The 17,901-nt window shown below is 50.5% G+C and overlaps 1 long non-coding RNA gene across 1 annotated transcript in view; it reads right to left on the reverse strand.

Annotated features, from left to right (window-relative positions):
• The window catches only part of LOC116585838, a 190,091-nt gene that overhangs the window by 73,597 nt on the left and 98,593 nt on the right, over positions 1–17,901 (reverse strand). The window contains exon 2 of the long non-coding RNA XR_004283782.1: positions 3,872–3,882. This is a non-coding gene — a long non-coding RNA (uncharacterized LOC116585838). The remainder of the gene's footprint in view (positions 1–3,871; positions 3,883–17,901) is intronic.

Genomic DNA, 17,901 nt, shown 5'->3' on the forward strand with positions numbered 1-17,901 from the left:
CTACATACCACTCGACTGTACCACAATTATATAGTCTACCCTGCGCACTAATGCCCTGTCCAACAAAGCCTGAGCCAGACCTCTTGACCGACACCCAGTCAGCTGGGGCCACACCAAAGGAATGTCCTGCCCTCTGCAAGGGAATTGTGCCCATTCCATTTGCCACAACCCTACAGATTAGGAGAAACCTCCAACGTCCCTGAAACCATGCCAATAGTGTAGCCCTCCCGGGAGAAACAGGGATGATCTGACACATGCTGAGCAACGACCACCACACAATACTGTAGACTGATGTTCTCAGAGAAAAATATTGAAGTGGACGGGCCCCTAGGCCCTAATCAGATCCATTGTTTTGGATTCCAGACATCTCTCCTCAGATGTCTGGTTTCTAATACGAGCATATGGGGTTTCCTGAGGCAATAATCAGAACAGATCTCGTCTCCACAAGGAAAAATTGTTCTTTGGAACTATCTCAAAACCTCCAGTTAGGAGAATCCTTCAGGGTGCCGGAGCCACTGCCCCATTCCAAGGTCTCCATGGAACACAAAGCCACATTATGACTCATCCTCAGGAGAGTCCATTTCAACCCAGCCCCTTCGGTTGCTCTCCCAGAGCCAGCAGATCGAAACTGTCTTGTCGCTAGGAGATAATTGGAAAGCGAGTTGGGCTGCCCAGGCATCCATCATTAGAACCCCGCTCTGGAGAAGTTCCTTATGGGGCGAACTTGATCCATCCGACAGGTCTCGAATGTCCCGCAGAAGGAAACCTTGTGGTTTGAAGCATCACACACTCGCACCGTGAGAAAACCTCCATGGCCTCGTGATGCCCCCACCTTCATGTAGGGGACATCATGGACAGAAAGTCCAACCTGAGGCAATGTCTGATCCTCGCCCTGACTTCAGATGCACAAGATCTCGATTCAGCTCTGCAGAGTGTGCCTGCCATGCCCTCGCCATGAAACCTAAGCCTAGCTTGTGTTTTCCAGTGTCCATCCTCACACCTCTGGCTCACAATCCATCCAGTTTGGGAATTCTGGAGACACAATGCAGCACTATGCCTGCCCTCCAGAAGAAAAACGTTGCCCTATGGGGCTACAAAGAAACACCAAATGAAGATCAGCCTGCATGCCAATCGACTGTACCCCAATTATACAGTGCAGCCTGTGCAGTAATGCACTGTCTGACACAGCCTGAGCCCAGACATCTTGACCGACCCCCAGACAGTTGGCCGCACACTGAGCACAAGGGATATGCCATGGCCTTAGGTTGTCATCTCTTCCAAACCTCTGTCTTCAAACTTCAGAACCTAGACCTTATCTCCACTCACTGCCAAGCGGTGTACATGATGCAGAAATCAGAACTCCTCTTTCCCCATGGCAAGAAACCTTGTGGTTGGCATGTTGTCCAACATTCAGTGTAGGAGAAACCAGTGTGGCCCATGAGACCCCAGCCATGCAGGGGCCACGACGGATACAAACACATATTTGGATCCTCAGCGTGAGCCCTAACCTCAAGTAAAGCCTCTCAGGGGCTAAACCAAAAGCTCACATATGGGGCTTGCCATACCCCTAGTCCCCCCATCTTAACCAGAGATCAAGAATTCTAGTCACCCATATTCAGAGCTCTTCTCTGGAATGCCACTTTGGTGAGACACATGAGGAAAAAAAAAAGTAGAGAAAGGACTCCTACCATGGAAAGAATGACCCCAAACACTTAGAATAGGGCCAAATCCCCAGAGAGTAATACTTTTCGACGGCCAATGAGGCCAGAGGGACATTCCACAGCCACCCTTGACACAAAATCCAGAGACAAAAGCCTGAGCAAGCACCTCACACTCGCCCTTTGTTCATAGCCCAAAAAATTCTCCTCACAGTCTGTAGATTGGACCTGTCATACATACGTCCCCAAACCTAGGCTGAGTTTGTGCTTTCATGCTTCGGTCCCCACAGTCCTGGCCCACACACCCTCCAGGCTGGGGCCCCTGGAGCCAAACCTCAGGACTGTGCCTGCCCTCTCCAAGGGAATTCTGCCCCTTTCATTGGCTACAACTCTACAAAAGGAGAAACCTCTGATGTCCCAGCAGCCATCCCAATAGTGTAGTCTTCCCAAAACAAACAGGGGCAACCTGTCACAAACTGAGCAACGACCTCCACTCAGATCCGTAGACAGATGTCCCCAGAGAAGAAAATGGACCTGGACAGTCACCTAGGCCCTAATAGGATCCATTGCTTTTGTTTCCAGGCATCTTTCCTCAGAGGCCTGGTTTCCAATACCAGCAAATGGGTTTTTCTGGAGGTATCAATCAGAACAAATCTCGTCTCCAGTGGGAAACTTGCACTTTCGAGCTGTTGCAAAACTTCCAGTTATGAGCAACCTTCAGGTGGCTGGAGCCACTGCCCCCTTACCATGGACACAAAAACACATTATGACCCATCCTCAGGAGAGTCCATTTCAACTCACCCCCTCCATTGCTACCCCAGAGTCAGCAGATCGAAACTGCCTTGTTGCAGGGAGAAAGTTGGAATTCGAGTTGGGCCACCCAGGCTTCCATCATTAGAACCCTGCTCTGGAGTAATTTCTTATGAGACGTCCTGGATACATACAACAGGTCTGGACTGTCCTGCAGAAGGAATCCTTGTGGTTTGCAGCATCACACACTCCCACCTTAGGAAAACCTCCATGGTCTCGTGATGCCCCAACCTTCAGGTAGGGGACATCATAGACAGAAAGTACACCCTGAGGCAATGTCTGATCCTGGCCCTGACTTTAGATCCATGAGATCTCGATTCAGTTCTACAGAGTGTGCCTGCCGTGCCCTTGCCACAAAAGCTAGGCCTAGCTTGTGTTCTCAGACTTCCGTCCTCAAACTCCTGTCTCACTAGTCCTCCAGTTTGGGAACTCTGGAGACACAGTGTAGCACTCTGCCTACCCTCCAGAAGAAAAACGTTGCCCTATGGGGCTACCCAGAAACCCCAAATGAGGATCAACATGCACACCTCTAGAGTGTACCCCAATTACACAGACCAGCCTGGGCAGTAATGCCATGTCTGACACCACCAAAGCCCAAACCTCATGACCAACAACCAGACAGCTGGCCACACACTGAGCGATGGATACAAATACACATTGGGACCCTCAGCATTAGCCCTGTCCTAAAGTAAAGCTTCTCAGGGGCTGGGCAAAAGCCCACATATGGGGTTTGCCATGCCCCTAGTTTCCCAATCTTAGCCAGAGTTCGAGGATTCTAGTCAACCCTATTCAGAGCTCTTTTCTGGAATCCCTCTTCAGTGGGACACATGAGATTAAAAAAAAAAGAAAAAGAGAGAGAGAGAGAGACAGAGAGACAGAGAGAAAGGACTCTTACCATCCAAAGAATGATCCCAAACACTTGGAATCAGGCCAAATCCACAGAGAGAAAAACTCGTCCATGGCCGATGAGGCCAGCCCGACATTCCACGGCCACCGTTGACACAAAATCTGGAGATAAAAGCCTGAAAAAGCACCTCACATTCACCCTTTTTTCATAGCCCAAAAAATTCTCCTCACAGTCTGTAGATCAGGCCTATCATATCTATGTCCCTAAACCTAAGGTGGAGTTTGTGTTTTCAGACTTCTGTCTCCATTGTCCTCGCCCACACACCCTCAAGGGTGGGGCCCATGGCGCCACACCTCAGGACTGTGCCTTCCCTCTCCAAGGGAATACAGCTCATCCCATTGGACACAACCCTACAGATTTGGGTAAAACTCCAATGTTCCCGAGGACATCTCAATAGTGTGGGACGTCCAGGACAAACAAGGGCGATCTGACACAAGCTGAGCCACTACCTCCACTCAGACCTGTAGACAGATGTGCCCAGAGAAGAAGATTGAACCAGACAAGCACCTAGGCCCTAATCGGATCCATTGCTTTTGTTTCCAGGCATCTCTCCTCAGAGGCCTGTATTCTAATACCAGCATATTGGGGTTTCTGTAGGTACCAATCAGAACAAATCTCATCTCCACATGGGAATCTTGCTCTACGGAGCTGTGTCAAAACCTCCAGTTAGGAGAAAACTTAAGGTCACTGGAGCCACCGCCCCATTCCAATGTCTCCATGGACACAACCCCACATTATGACCCATCCTTAGTAGAGTCCATTTCAACTAACCCCCCTCGGTTGCTCCCCAGATCCAGCAGATCAAACCGTACTTGTCACTTGAAATGCGAGGCAGGCTCTTCAGGCATCCATCCTTAGAACCCTGCTCTTGTGTCGTTCCTTATGGGATGTCCTGGAGCCATCCAGCAGGTCTCGACTGTCCCGCAGAAGGAATCCTTGCACAAGGACCATCTCACAACTCCCATCATGGGAAAACTTCCAAGGCCACATGATGCCCCCTATCTTCATGAAGGCGGATCATGGGCAGAAACTCCAACCTGAGCTCACTGCTGATCCTTGCCTTGACTTCAGATGCACGAGATATCGATTCAGCTCTTCAGAGTGTGCCTGCCGTTCCCTCGCCCCGAAACCCAAGTGTAGCTTGTGTTCTCAGACTTCCGCCCTCACTCTCCTGGAACACACACCCTCCAGTTTGGGAATTCCAGAGCCACAATGCAACACTCTGCCTGCCCTCCAGAAGAGAAATGTAGCCCTATCCAGAAATGCCACATGAGGATCAACCTGGACGCCACTAGACTGTACCCCATTATACAGTCTACCCTGGGCACTAATGCCCTGTCTGACACAGCGTGAGCCCGGTCCTCCCGACCATCATCCGGACACCTGGGGCCACATCTCAGGACTGTGCCTGCGCTCTGTAAGGGAATTCTGCCTATTCCATTGGCACAACCCAACAGATTAGAAGAAACCTCCAAAGTCCCTGAGACCATCCCAGTAGTGTAAGCTGCCTTGGACAAACAGGGTCAGTCTGTCACAAGCTGAGAAACGAACTCCACTCAGAACCATAGACAGAAGTGCCCAGAGAAGATTGAAGCAGAGAGGCCCCTAGGCGAAAATCAGATCAATACTTTGGATTCCAGGCATCTCTCCTCAGACGCCTGGTTGCTAATACCAGTGTATGGGTGTTCCTGAGGCACCAATCAGAACAAATCTCATCTACACGTGGGAATCTAGCACTTTGGAGTTGTGTCAAAACCTCCGGTTAGGAGAATCCTTCAGGGCCCCGGAGCCACCGCTCCAATCTAAGGTCTCCATGGACACAAACCCACATGAGACCCATTTTCAGGAGAGTCCATTTCAACTCAGGCCCCTCAGTTGCTCACCCAGTGCCAACAGACCGATCCTACTTTGTCGCTAGGAGACAATTGGAATACAATTTCGCTGCCCAGGCATCCATCGTTAGAACCCTGTTATGGAAAAGTTCCTTATGGGGTGTCCTTGATCCATCCAACAGGTCTTGACCCTCCCACAGAAGGAATCCTTGTGGTTTTTAGCATCACACACTCGCACCATGGGCAAACCTCCATGGCCTAGTGAGCCCCCACATTCATGTACGAGACATCGTGGACAGAAACTCCAACCTGAACCAACATCTGATCTTCGTCCTGACTTCAGGTGCACGAGATCTCGATTCAGCTCTGCAGAGTGTGTCTTCCATGCCCTCGCCCCAAAACCCAAGCCTAGCTTGTGTTCTCAGACTTCCGTCCTTACACTCTTGGGCCACAAGCCCTCCAGTTTGGGAATTCTGGAGACACAATGCAGCATTCTTCCTGCCCTCCAGAAAAGAAACGTTGCCCTAGGGGGCTACCCAGAAAGACCAAAAGAGGATCAACCTGCATGCCACTCGACTCTACCCCAATTTTACAGTCTAGTCTGGGCACTAATGCCCTATCTGACACAGCCTGAGTCCTGAATTCCTGACCGACACCCAGACAGCTGGCCGGACACTGAGAACATTTGAACCGCCATGGCCTTAGGTCGTCATCTCTTCCCAACCTCAGTTTTCAGGCTTCAGAAACCTAAACATTTTCTCCACTCACTTCCCATGGGTGAACGTGATGCAGAAATCAGAACTCCTCCTTCTCCCTCGCCAGAACCTTGTGGTTGTCCAACGTTCAGTGTAGGAGAAACCAGCTGGCCAATGAGGCCCCGCCCATGCTTGAAGGCCGCGATGGGCAAAAACACGCATTGGAACATTCTGTGTAATCCCTATCCTCAAGGAAAGCCTTTCAGTGGCTGGACCAAGAGCCGGCATATGGGACTTCTCATGCCCCAAGTATCCCAATCTTAACCAGAGGTCGATTTATCTAGTTACCCCTACTCAGGGCTCTACTCTGAAATCCCTCTTTGGTGGGACACCTGAAGTGAATAAATACAGAAAGGACTCCTCCCATCCACAGAATGACCCCAACCACTTGCGATTGGGCCAAATCCCCAGAGAGAAAGACTCTTCCATGTCCCATGAGGCCACCACAACATTCCTTAGGCACTTGTGACACAAAATCCAAAGACATAAGCCTGAGCAAGTGCCTCACCCTTTGTTCATAGCCTGAAAAATTCTCCTCACAGTCCATAGATTGGACCTGCCATACCTATGTCCACAAACATAAGGCAAGTTTTTTTTTTCAGACTTCTATACCTACAGTAGTGGCCCACACACCCGCCAGGCTGGGGCCTCTGGAGCCACACCTCAGGAATGTGCCAGCCCTCTCAAAGGAAATTCTGCTCATTCCTTTGGACACAACCCTACAGATTAGGAGAAACCCCCAAAGTCCCCGAGGCCATCCCAATAGTGTAGGACGTCCAGGACAAACAGGGGCAATCAGACACAAGCTGAGCCACTACCACCACTTAGACCCATAGACAGATATCCATAGAAAAGAAGATTGAACAGGACAAGCACCTAGGCCCTAATCGGATCCATAGTTTTTGTTTCAAGGCATCTCTCCTCAGAGGCCTGGATTCCAATACCTGCATATGGGGGTTTCCGGAGATACCAATCAGAACAAATCTCGTCTCCACATGGGAAAATTGTGCTACGAAGCTGTGTCAAAACCTCCAGTTAGGAGAAACCTTCAGGTCACTGGAGCCATTGTCCCATTCCAAGGTCTCCATGGACACAGGCCCACATTATGACCCATCCTCAGGAGAGTCCATTTCAACTCAACCCCCTCAGTTGCTCCTTAAGAGCCAGCAGATCAAACCTGCCTTGTCGTTTGGAGACAATGGAAATGATAGGCGGGCTCTTCAGGCATCCATCCTTAGAACGCTGCTCTTTTGTCATTCCTTATGGGACATCCTGGTGCCATCCAACATCTCTCGACTGTCCCGCAGAAGGAGTCCTTGCAGATTGGATCATCTCACTACTCACATCATGGGAAAACTTCTATGGGCACTTGATGCCCCCAATCTTCATGAAGGCGGATCATGGCGAGAAACTCCAACCTGAGCCAATAGTTGATCCTCGCCTTGACTTCAAATGCACGAGATCTCGATTCAGCTCTTCAGAGTGTGCCTGCCATACCGTTGCCTCAAAACCTAAGCGTAGCTTGTGTTTTCAGACTTCTGTTTTCAAATTCCTGGCACACAAGCACTCCAGTTTGGGAGTACTGGAGGCACAATGCAGCACTCTGCCTGCCCTCCAGAAGAAAAAGTTTGCCTCAAGGGGGCTACCTAGAAACCACAAATGAGGATCAACATGCACGCAACGCGACTGTACCCCAATTATACAGTCTAGCCTAGGCAATCATGCACTGTCTGACACAGCCTGAGCCCGGACTTCGTGACCGACGCTCAGACAGCTGAACGCACACTGAACACATTGGACCTGCCATGGCCTTAGGTCATCATAGCTTCCCAACTTCGGTTTTCAGACATCAGAACTTACACTTTATCTCCACTCACTGCTCAGCGGTGAACGAGATGCAGAAATCAGAACTTCTCCTTCCCCATGGCAAGAAAGCTTGTAGTTGGCATGTTTTCCAACATCAGTGTAGGAGAAACCAGAGTGGCCCATGAGGCCCTGGTCATGCTTGAGTGCCGCGATGGGCACAAACACATATTGGAACCCTCAGCGTGAGCCCAGTCCTCAGGTAATGCCTCTCAGTGGCTGGACCAAGAGCCCGCATATGGGGTTTGCCATGCTCCTAGTCGACCAATCTTAACCAGAGTTCGAGATGTCTTGTCACCCCTACTCATGGCTCTGCTAAGAATCCCTCTTTGGTGTGACACCTGAGGTAAAAAAATATGGAAAGGACTTCTCCCATCCACAGAATGACACCAGTCACTTGGGATCAGTCCAAATCTCCAGAGAGAAAGACTCGTCCATGGCCCATGAGGCCAGCCCGACATTCCACGGCTACCGTTGACACAAAATCTGGTGACAAAAGCCTGAGTAATTGCCTCAAACTCGCTCTTTTTTCAGAGCCCGAAAAATTCTCCTCATGGTCTGTAGATCGGGCCTGCCATACCTACGTCCCCAAACCTAAGCCACGTTTGAGTTTTCAGACTTCTGTCCCCACAGTCCTGGCCCACACACCATCTAGGCTGGGGACCCTGGAGCCACACCTCAGGACTGTGCCTGCCCTCTCCAAGGAAATTCTTCCCATTCCATGGGCCACAACCCTATAGATTAGGAGAAACCTCCAAAGACCCAGAGGCCATCCCAATAGTGTAGGACGCCCAGGACAAAGAGGGGCGATCTGTAACAAGCTGAGCAACGACCTCAACTCAGACCCATAGACAGATATCCCAAGAGAAGAAGATTGAACCAGATGGCCCCTAGACCGTAATCAGTTCCATTGCTTTTTGTTTCTAGGAATCTCTCCTCAGAGGCCTCGTTTCCAATGCCAGCATATGGGGCTTTCCAGAGGTACCAATCAGAACAAATCTCATCTCCACATGAGAAACTTCTTCTTTGGAGCTCTGTAAAAAACTCCAGTTAGGAGAAACCGTCAGGTAACCGGAGCCACCGCCCTATTCCAAGGTCTCCATGGACACAAACCCACATTATGACCATTCGGCAGGAGAGTACATTTCAACTCAGCCCCGTCGATTACTCCCCCAGAGCCAGAATATCAAACCAGCCTTGTCCCTAGGAGACAACTGGAATTCGAGGCGGGATCTCCAGCATCCATTCTTAGAACCTGCTCTGGCGTCATTCTGTATGGGACGTCCTGGAGCCTTCCAACGGGTCGTGACTATCCCGCAGAAGGAGTCCTTACTGATTGGAGCATCTCACAATTCCCATCGTGGGAAAACCTCCATGGCTTCGAGATGACCCCCTACCTTCATAAAGGGGTCATCATGGACAGAAACTCCAACCTGAGCCAACATCTGATCCTCGTCCTGACTTCAGATGCATGAGATCTCCATTCAGATCTGCAGAGTGTGCCTGCCGTGCCCTCACCCCGAAAACCTAAGCCTAGCTTCTGTTCTCAGACTTTCGTCCTCACACTCCTGGCCCACAAGCCCTCCAGTTTGGGAACTCTGGGGCCACAATGCAGCACTCTACCTGCCCTCCAGAAGAAAAATGTTGCCCTATGGGGCTACCCAGAAATTCCAAATGAGAATCAACCTGCACGCCTCTCGACTATACCCCAAATATACAGTCTAGCCTGGGCACTAATGCCCTGTCTGACTCAGACTGAGCCAGGACCTCCCGACCGACACTCAGACAGCTAGGGCCACTCCTCAGGATTGTGACTGCCCTCTCCATGTGAACTTTGCCTATTCCAATGAAAACAATCCTACAGATTAGGAGAAACCTCCAAAGACCCTGAGACCATCCCAGTAGTGTAGGCTACCTGGGACAAACAGGGACTATCTGACACAAGCTGAGCAATGCCCTCCACTGAGAACCATAGACAGATGTGCCCAGAGAAGTTTGAAGCAGACAGGCTCCTAGGCGTGAATCGGATCTCTTGCTTTGGATTCCAGGCATCTCTCCTCAGATGCCTGGTTGCCAACACCAGCTTATGGGGATTCCTGAGGCACCAATCAGAACAAATCTCGTCTCCACATGGGAATCTTGCTCTTTGGAGCTGTGTGAAAACCTCCGGTTAGGAGAATCCTTCAGGTCCCCGGAGCCACCGCCCCATTCCAAGGTTGCCATGAACAAAAACTCACATTATGACCAAACCTCAGGAAAGTCCATTTCAACCCAGCCCCCTTGGTTGGTCCCCCAGAGCCAGCATATCAAACCTGCCTGGTCGCTAGGAGACTATTAGAATGCGAGGTAGGCTGCCCAGGCATCCATCCTTAGAGCCCTGCTCTGGAGAACTTCCTTATGGGACGTCCTGGATCCATCCAACAGGTCATGACTGTCCCGCAGTATGAATCCTTGTGGTTTGGAGTATCACACAATCCCACCTTGGGAAAACCTCCATTCCCTCATGATGCCCCCCACCTTCATGAAGGGGCCATCATGGACAGAAACTCCATCCTCAGCCAAAGTCTGATCCTCACCCTGACTTCAGAAGTACAAGATCTCAATTCAGATCTGCAGAGTGTGCCTGCCATGTCCTCGCCTGGAAACCTAAGCCTAACTTGTGTTCTCAGATCCGTCCTCACAATCCTGACCACAAGCCCTCTAGTTTGGCAATTCTGGAGACACAATGCAGTACTCTGTCTGCCCTCCAGAAGAAAAATGTTTCCCTATAGGGCTAACCAGAAACGCCAAATGAGGAACAACCTGCATGCCACTCAACCGTACCCCAATTTTACAGTCTAGCCTGTGCACTAAAGCCCTGTCTGACACAGCCTGAGCACAGACCTCCCGTCCAACACCCAGACAGCTGGCCGTACACTGAGCCCATCGCATGCACAATGGCTTTAGGTAATCATCTCTACCCAACCTTGGTGTTCAGACTTCAGAACCTAGGCCTTATCTCCACTGACTGCCCAGGAGTGAACGTGATGCAGAAATCAGAACTCCTCTTTCCCCATGGTCAGAAACCTTCTGGTTGGCATGTTGTCCAACGAACATTGTAGGAGAAAGCAGCATGGCCATGAGGTCCCGCCTATCCCTGAGGACTGCAATTTGTAAAAACACACATTGTGACCCTCAGAGTGAGCCCTATCCTCAAGTAAGGCCTGTCAATGAGTGGAACAAGAGCCATCATATGGAGCTTGCCAAGCCCCTATTCCCCCAATGTCAACCAGATTTTAAGGTATCTAGTCACCCACTCAGGGCTCTGCTTTGGAATCCCTCTTTGGTGGGACACCTGAGGTAAAAAAAAAAAATACAGACAGGACTCCACCATCTCCTCCCATTCTACAGAATGACCCCAACCACTTGGGATCGGGCAAAATCCCCAGAGAGAAAGACTTATTCGTGGCCCTTGAGGCCACCCCAGCTTTCTACGGCCCCCCTTGACAGAAAATCCAGAGACAGAATCTTGAGCAAGTGCCTTACACTTGCCCTTTGTTCAAGCCCGAAAAATTCTCCTCACAGTCTATGTTCGGGCCTTTCTTACATACGTCCCCAAACCTAAGCTGAGTTTGTGTTTTCAGACTTCTGTCCCCAGAGTCCTGGCCCACACACCCTCCAAGCTTGGGGCCCTGAAGCCACACCTCAGGTGTGGTGAGCCACACCTCAGAAACTCCAACCTGAGAATTCCTCCAGGGGAATTCTGCCCATTCCATTGGCCACAATCCTACAGATTAGGAGAAACCTCAAATTCCCCAAGACCATCCCAATAGTGTCTGCCGCCCAGGACAAACAGGGGTGATCTGTCACAAGCTAAGCAACTACCTCCACTCAGATCCAGAGAGAGATATCCCCATAGAAGAAGATTGAACCAGGAAGGCACCTAGGCCCTAATCGGATCCATTGCTTTTGTTTCTAGGCATCTGACCTCAGAGGCCTGGTTTCCAATAGCAGCATATGGGGGATTACTGAGGCACTCATCAGAAAAATCTCGCCTCCACATAGGAAATGTACTCTTTGGAGTTCTGTCAAAGCCTCCGGTTAGGAGAATATTCCAGGGCCCCATATCAGGCGCACCATTCCAAGGTCCCCATGGACTTAAACGCACATTATGACCCATCCTCAGGAGAGTCCACTTTAACTTAACCCCTTTGGTTTCTCCTCCAGAGCCAGTAGATCGAACCTGCCTTGTTGCTAGGAGACAACTGGAATGGGAGGCAGGCTGCACAGGCATCCATCCTTAGAACCCTGCTCTAGAGTCGTTCCATATGGGACATCCTGGAGCCATCCAACAGGTCTCGAGTGTCCCACAGAAGGAATCTTTGCAGTTTGGAGCTTCTCACAACTCCCATGATGGGACAATGTCCATGGTCTCATGAGACGCTCCACTTTATAAAGGGGCCTTCATGGACAGAAACTCCAACCTGAGCAAACGGCTGATATTCCCCTGGCTTCAGGTGTATGAGATCTCAATTCAACTCTGTAGAGTGTGCCTGCCATGCCCTCACCCTGAAACCTAAGTCTAGCTTGTGTTCTCAGACTTCTGTCCTCACACTCCTGGCCCACAAGCCCTCCAGTTTGGGAATTCTGGAGACACAATGAAGCACTCTCCCTGCCCTCCAGAAGAAAAATGTTGTCCTATGGAGCTACCCAGAAACCCCAAATGAGGATCAACCTGAACACCACTCGACTACACCCCAGTTATAGAGGCTACCTTTTCTAATGTCCTGTCAAACACAGCCTGAGCCAGCACTTCCGGACCTTCACTCAACAGCTGGCTGCACACTGAGCTCATTGGAGGCACCAGGTCCTTCTGTCCTCATCTCTTCCCAACTTCGGTTTTCAGGCTTCAGAACCTAGACCTAAAGTCCAGTTACTGTCCAGGGGTGAATGTGATGCATAAATCAGAACTCCTCCTTCTCCATGGCCAGAAACCTTGTGGTTGGCATGTTCTCCAACATTCAGTATAGGAGAAACCAGCATGGCCCCTGAGGCCCCACCCATGCTAGAGGGCCTTTTTGGGCACAAATAGGCATTGTGACCCTGAGCGTGAGCCCTGTCCTCAAGGAAGGCCTCTCAGTTTCTGGACCAAGAGCCCGCATATGGGACTTGCCATGCCCCAGGTCCATCCTGGAAATTCAATCCAGCTACAATAGCCTGTGCTACCGCCTTCGAGTCACCTGATTTACAGTTCGTGACTTGATGCCTTCCAGATCTATGCTTTGGCCTATGATCACCTCGCCGCTAATCCTGACCCAAGTTTATGATTGCAGACTTCTCTCTCAAATCCATAGCTCACATGCCTTCCAGGATGGGGTCTCTGGATCCACATCACAGGACTGTGCCTGCCATCCCCAAGGAAACTGTGCACGTCACAGTTGCAAAAAACCCTCCAGATAAGGAGAAAACTGCAAGGACCATGACCCCACCAAAATATTGGATGCCAGTCTGGATGAAAATGCGCAGTCTGAAATACCCTGATCACCTCCATCCAGGCAGACAACAGAGCCAATGGTCCTGAGTAAGAAGAAAGAACATAACCTGCCTCTAGGACTTCTTTGAAAACCTAGATTAGGTTTTCAGGCATCTGTCCTCAGAGGCCTGTTCTGGATTGCCAACTTATGATCAAACATATGGTCCCTGAGCCCCACAACAGAGCATCTCCTGTCCCCAGATGGAATCCGGGCTCTTGGGCCTGTGTCAAATCCTCAGGGTAGATGAATCCTGCACAGCCCCTTAGCCACCAGCACATTCTTAGATCTCCCTGGTAACAAACCAGCATTGTGACCTATCTTCATAAGATTCCATTACCAATCCAGTCCTTGTACTTCGCCTCAGAACCACCAGAATGAACCTGCCATGTTCCTCAGCAGCAATGGTCAATGGAGGGGTGCTTTCCAGGCATCCATGCAGGAGAGCTATGTTACCCATTCTTTCCACATGTGGGACCCTGGAGCAAACAAACCAGACTGCCCCTGGCAGTAGAAGGAAACCTTGCTGTTTGGAGCATCTCACAAGTCCCAGCCTGGGAAATCCTCCATGGTCTGTTGATGTAGCCCCTCCATTTTTCGGTCATCATGGACAAAAATTCCAGCATGAGCAAATATCTGACAACAACGCTTACTCAGGTGCTAGATATTCGATTCAACTGCTGCACGCTGGAAGTGCCTTTTGCTTAATACATAATGTAACCATAGCTTAGATTTACAATTCCATCCTCAGCCTCCTGGTCTGCAAGCCCTATTCATAGGGAATTCTGGAGCCACAACACAGCATTCTGCTTTCCCCATAGAAACAAGTAGGGCCTGGTGAGTCTGCCCAGAAACCTCACATGAGGATCAATCTGCTCGGCACTCGAGGGAACCCCGATTTATAGGATTCCCTGGGCACTAGTGCTGTGTCTGACAGATCCTGAGCCAATACCTAGTGTCAGTCACCCAGAGATAGGGGCCCATATCCACGATTTGAGACTGACCATGGCCCATGTCCGTCATCTTTACCCATCCTTGGTATTTAGGCATCTGTCCCCAGACCTTTGCTGGAATCCCCGCTAATGGGGGAACCTGAAGCACAATAGAGAACTCCTCTTTCCCCATGGCAGGAATTCTGGCTGTTGGTATGGGTGTCCAACCCTCAAAGTGGGAGGCAGCTGCATGGCCAAGGAGACCACGCCCACTCATGAGGGCCACCCTGGGAACAAACAGGCATTGTGACTTTCAGCCTGAGCATGATTTCAAACAAAGGCTCTCAGTTGCACCTCCAGGATCCCGCATGCAAGCCAGGTAAGCCACTAGGCCCAAATCCTAACACTTGGTGGGATTTTCTAGGTGCCCAGACCCAGAGCCCGTCTCTGAAATCCCTATTTTGGGACACCCCTATCATGGAAAACAGCATTCTTCCCTTCCCCGAGAAAGCTACCAACTACTGTGATCCGCCAGGATCCTTAGAGAGGAAAAATCTCCCATGGACTCATGAAGCCACACCTGCATTCCAAGGCCATCCTGGACACACAATCGAGAGAGAGGAGCCTGTGCTACCGCCTTTGAGTCACCCGATTAACAGTTCCTGACGAGCTGCCCTCCATGACTATGCATTGGGCCTCTGATCAACTTGTCACTAACGCTAACCCGAGTTTGTGTTTGCAGACTTCCCTCCCAAAACCATGGCTCACATGCCCTTCAGGATGTAGTATGTGGAGCCACACCATGGGAGTGTACCTGTCATCCCCAAGGAAACTGCCTGTCACTGTTGCAGAAAACCTCTAGATTAGGAGAAACCTGCAAGGCCCCTGAGCCCCCCCCCCAATATTGGAGGCCGTTCTGGACGCAAATGCGCAGTCTGACACACGCTATCACCTACATCCAATCTGGTAGCCAAGTCAATGGTCTTGAGACAGAAGCTTGAATCTGACATGCCCCTAGGACTTCACTGGAACAATATATTATGTTTTCAGGTATCTGTACTCAGAGGACTGTTCTGAATATCAACTTATGATACAACATGGTCCCTGAGCCACACAACATAACATCTCCTGTCTCCAGAAGGAAGCCATGCTCTTGGACCTGTGTCAAACACTCTGGGTTGATGAATCCTGCAAGCCCCCCTGGCAACTAGCACACTGTAAGGTCTCCATGGTAACAAACCTGCATTATGACCCATCTTCATGAGACTCCGTGTCAACTCCAGGCCTTGGTACTTCGCCCCAGAGCCACAAGAACGAATCGGCCATGCTTCTCAGCTGCAATTTTCAATGGAGGTGTGCTTTTCAGGCATCCATGTGGGAGTGCTCTGCTACCCAAACTTTCCACATGGGGGACCCTGGAGCAAATAAACCAGACTCCCCCTGTCTGGTAGAAGGAAACTTTGCTGTTTGGAGCATCTCACAAGCCCCAGCATGGGATATCCTCCATGGCCTCTTGACACCACCCCTCCATTTGTCGGTCATCATAGACAAAAACTCCAGCATGAGGAAACGTCTGACATTCACCTTTACTCAGGTGCTGGATATCTGGAATCAGCCACTGCACACTGGAACTGCCCTCTGCTTGGCACTGAATTTAACCATAGCTTGGGTTTACAATTCCATCCTCACCCTACTGGTCCCCAAGCCCTCTACATAGAGAATTCTAGAATCACAATGCAGCATTCTGCCTCCCCCATAGAAAGAAGAAGTGCCTGATGAGGTCTGCACAGAAACTCCACCTGAGGATCAATCTGCTTGGCCCTCGAGGAAACCCCGATTTATAGGCTGCCCTGGCCTCTAGTGCTGTGTATGACAGAGCATGAGCCCCAACCGTGTGTCAGACACCCAAAGAGCAGGGCCCATTATCAGCATGTGAGACCATGCATGGCCCAGGACCGTCATCTCTACCCATCCTTGGTATTCAGGCCATTCTGCCCAGAACTTTGCTGGAACCCTACCAATGGGGGAACCTGAAGCACTGTAGAGAACTCCTACTTCCTCATGGCAGGAAGCCTGGCTGTTGGGATTGGTGTCCAACCCTCAGAGTGGGAGCCAGCTGTATGGCCAATGAGATCACGCCCACTCATGAGGTCCGCCCTGGGTGCAAACAAGCATTGTGACCCTCAGGCTGTGCATGCTTTCAAACAATCCCTCTAAGTTTCACCACCATGATCCCGCATTGCAGGCCGCCTATGCACCTGGGCCCAAATCCTAACACTTGGTGGGATGTCCCCGATGCCCAGAACCAGAGCCCGTCTCTGGAATCCCTGTTTTGGGGCACCACTATGATGGAAAACAGTATGCTTCCTTTCCCGGAAAAAGCCACCAAACTATGGAAAGTCGCCAGAATCTATGAGAGGAAAAGTCTCCCATGGACCCATGAGACCACAACTGCACTCCGACACCATCCTGGACACACATCCAGAAGGAAAGCCTGTGCATCTGTCTTCCAGTCACCCTTATTAAAGTTCCTGACGAGATGCCCTCCATGTCTACAAATTGGGCCTGCGATCACAATGCCACAATGTCGCTAATGCGAATTTGTGTTTCCAGACTTCTCTCCCAAAACCATGGCTCACATGCCCACCATAATGGGATCTCTGGAGCCACACCACAGAACTCTGTCTGTTATCCCCAAGGACAGTGTGCATATCAGAGTTGCCCAAACCTTCTAGATTTGGAGAAACCTGTAAGGCCCCTGAGCCCACCCCAATATTGCTGGCCACACAGGATGCAAATGCGCAGTCTGAAACACCCTGATCACCTACATCCAGGGAGATAGCCAAGTTAATGATCCTGAGTTATAAGTTTGAACCTGAAATGCCCCTAGGCCCTCAGTGGAACCCCATTAGGTTTTCAGGCATCTGTCCTCAGGGGCCTGTTCTGGAATACCATTTTATGACACATCATGTGGTCCCTGACCCACACGACAGAACACCTCCTGTCCCCAGAAGGATACAGTGCTCTTCGACCTGTGCCAAACCGTCAGGGTAGGAGAATCCTGCATGGCACCTTAGCAACCAGCACATTCTAAGATCTCCTTGGTAACAAACCACCATTGTGACCCCTTTGCAAGAGATTCCATGTCAGCTGAAGACCTTGGTACTTCGCCCCAGATCCACCAGAAAGAACCTGCCATGTTCCTTAGCTGCAATGGTAAATGGAAGTGTGCTTTCCAGGCATCCATGCCAGAAAGCTCTGCTTCACAAACTTTCCACCTGGGGGAACCTAGTGCAAAGAAACCAGACTTCACCTGTCCAGTAGAAGGAAACCTTACTGTTTGGAGTCGCTCATAGGCCTCAGCGTGTGAACTCTTCCATGGCCTCTTGAAGCCACCCCTCCATTGGTCGGTCATCATAGACACAGACTCCAGTGTGAGCAAACATACAGCATGCACCCTTATTCCGGTGCTGGATGCCTCGAATAAACCGCTGCACATTGGAACTGCCTTCCACTTGGCACTGAATTGAACCTTAGCTTCTGTTTACAATTCCATCCTCACCCAACTGGTCCCCAAGCCCTCTTGATAGGGAAATCTGGAGACACAACGCAGCATTCTGCCTTCCCCATCGAA

This window comes from Mustela erminea, chromosome 3 (genome assembly GCF_009829155.1).
Source record: "Mustela erminea isolate mMusErm1 chromosome 3, mMusErm1.Pri, whole genome shotgun sequence".
In the NCBI taxonomy this organism is placed as follows: domain Eukaryota; kingdom Metazoa; phylum Chordata; class Mammalia; order Carnivora; family Mustelidae; genus Mustela; species Mustela erminea.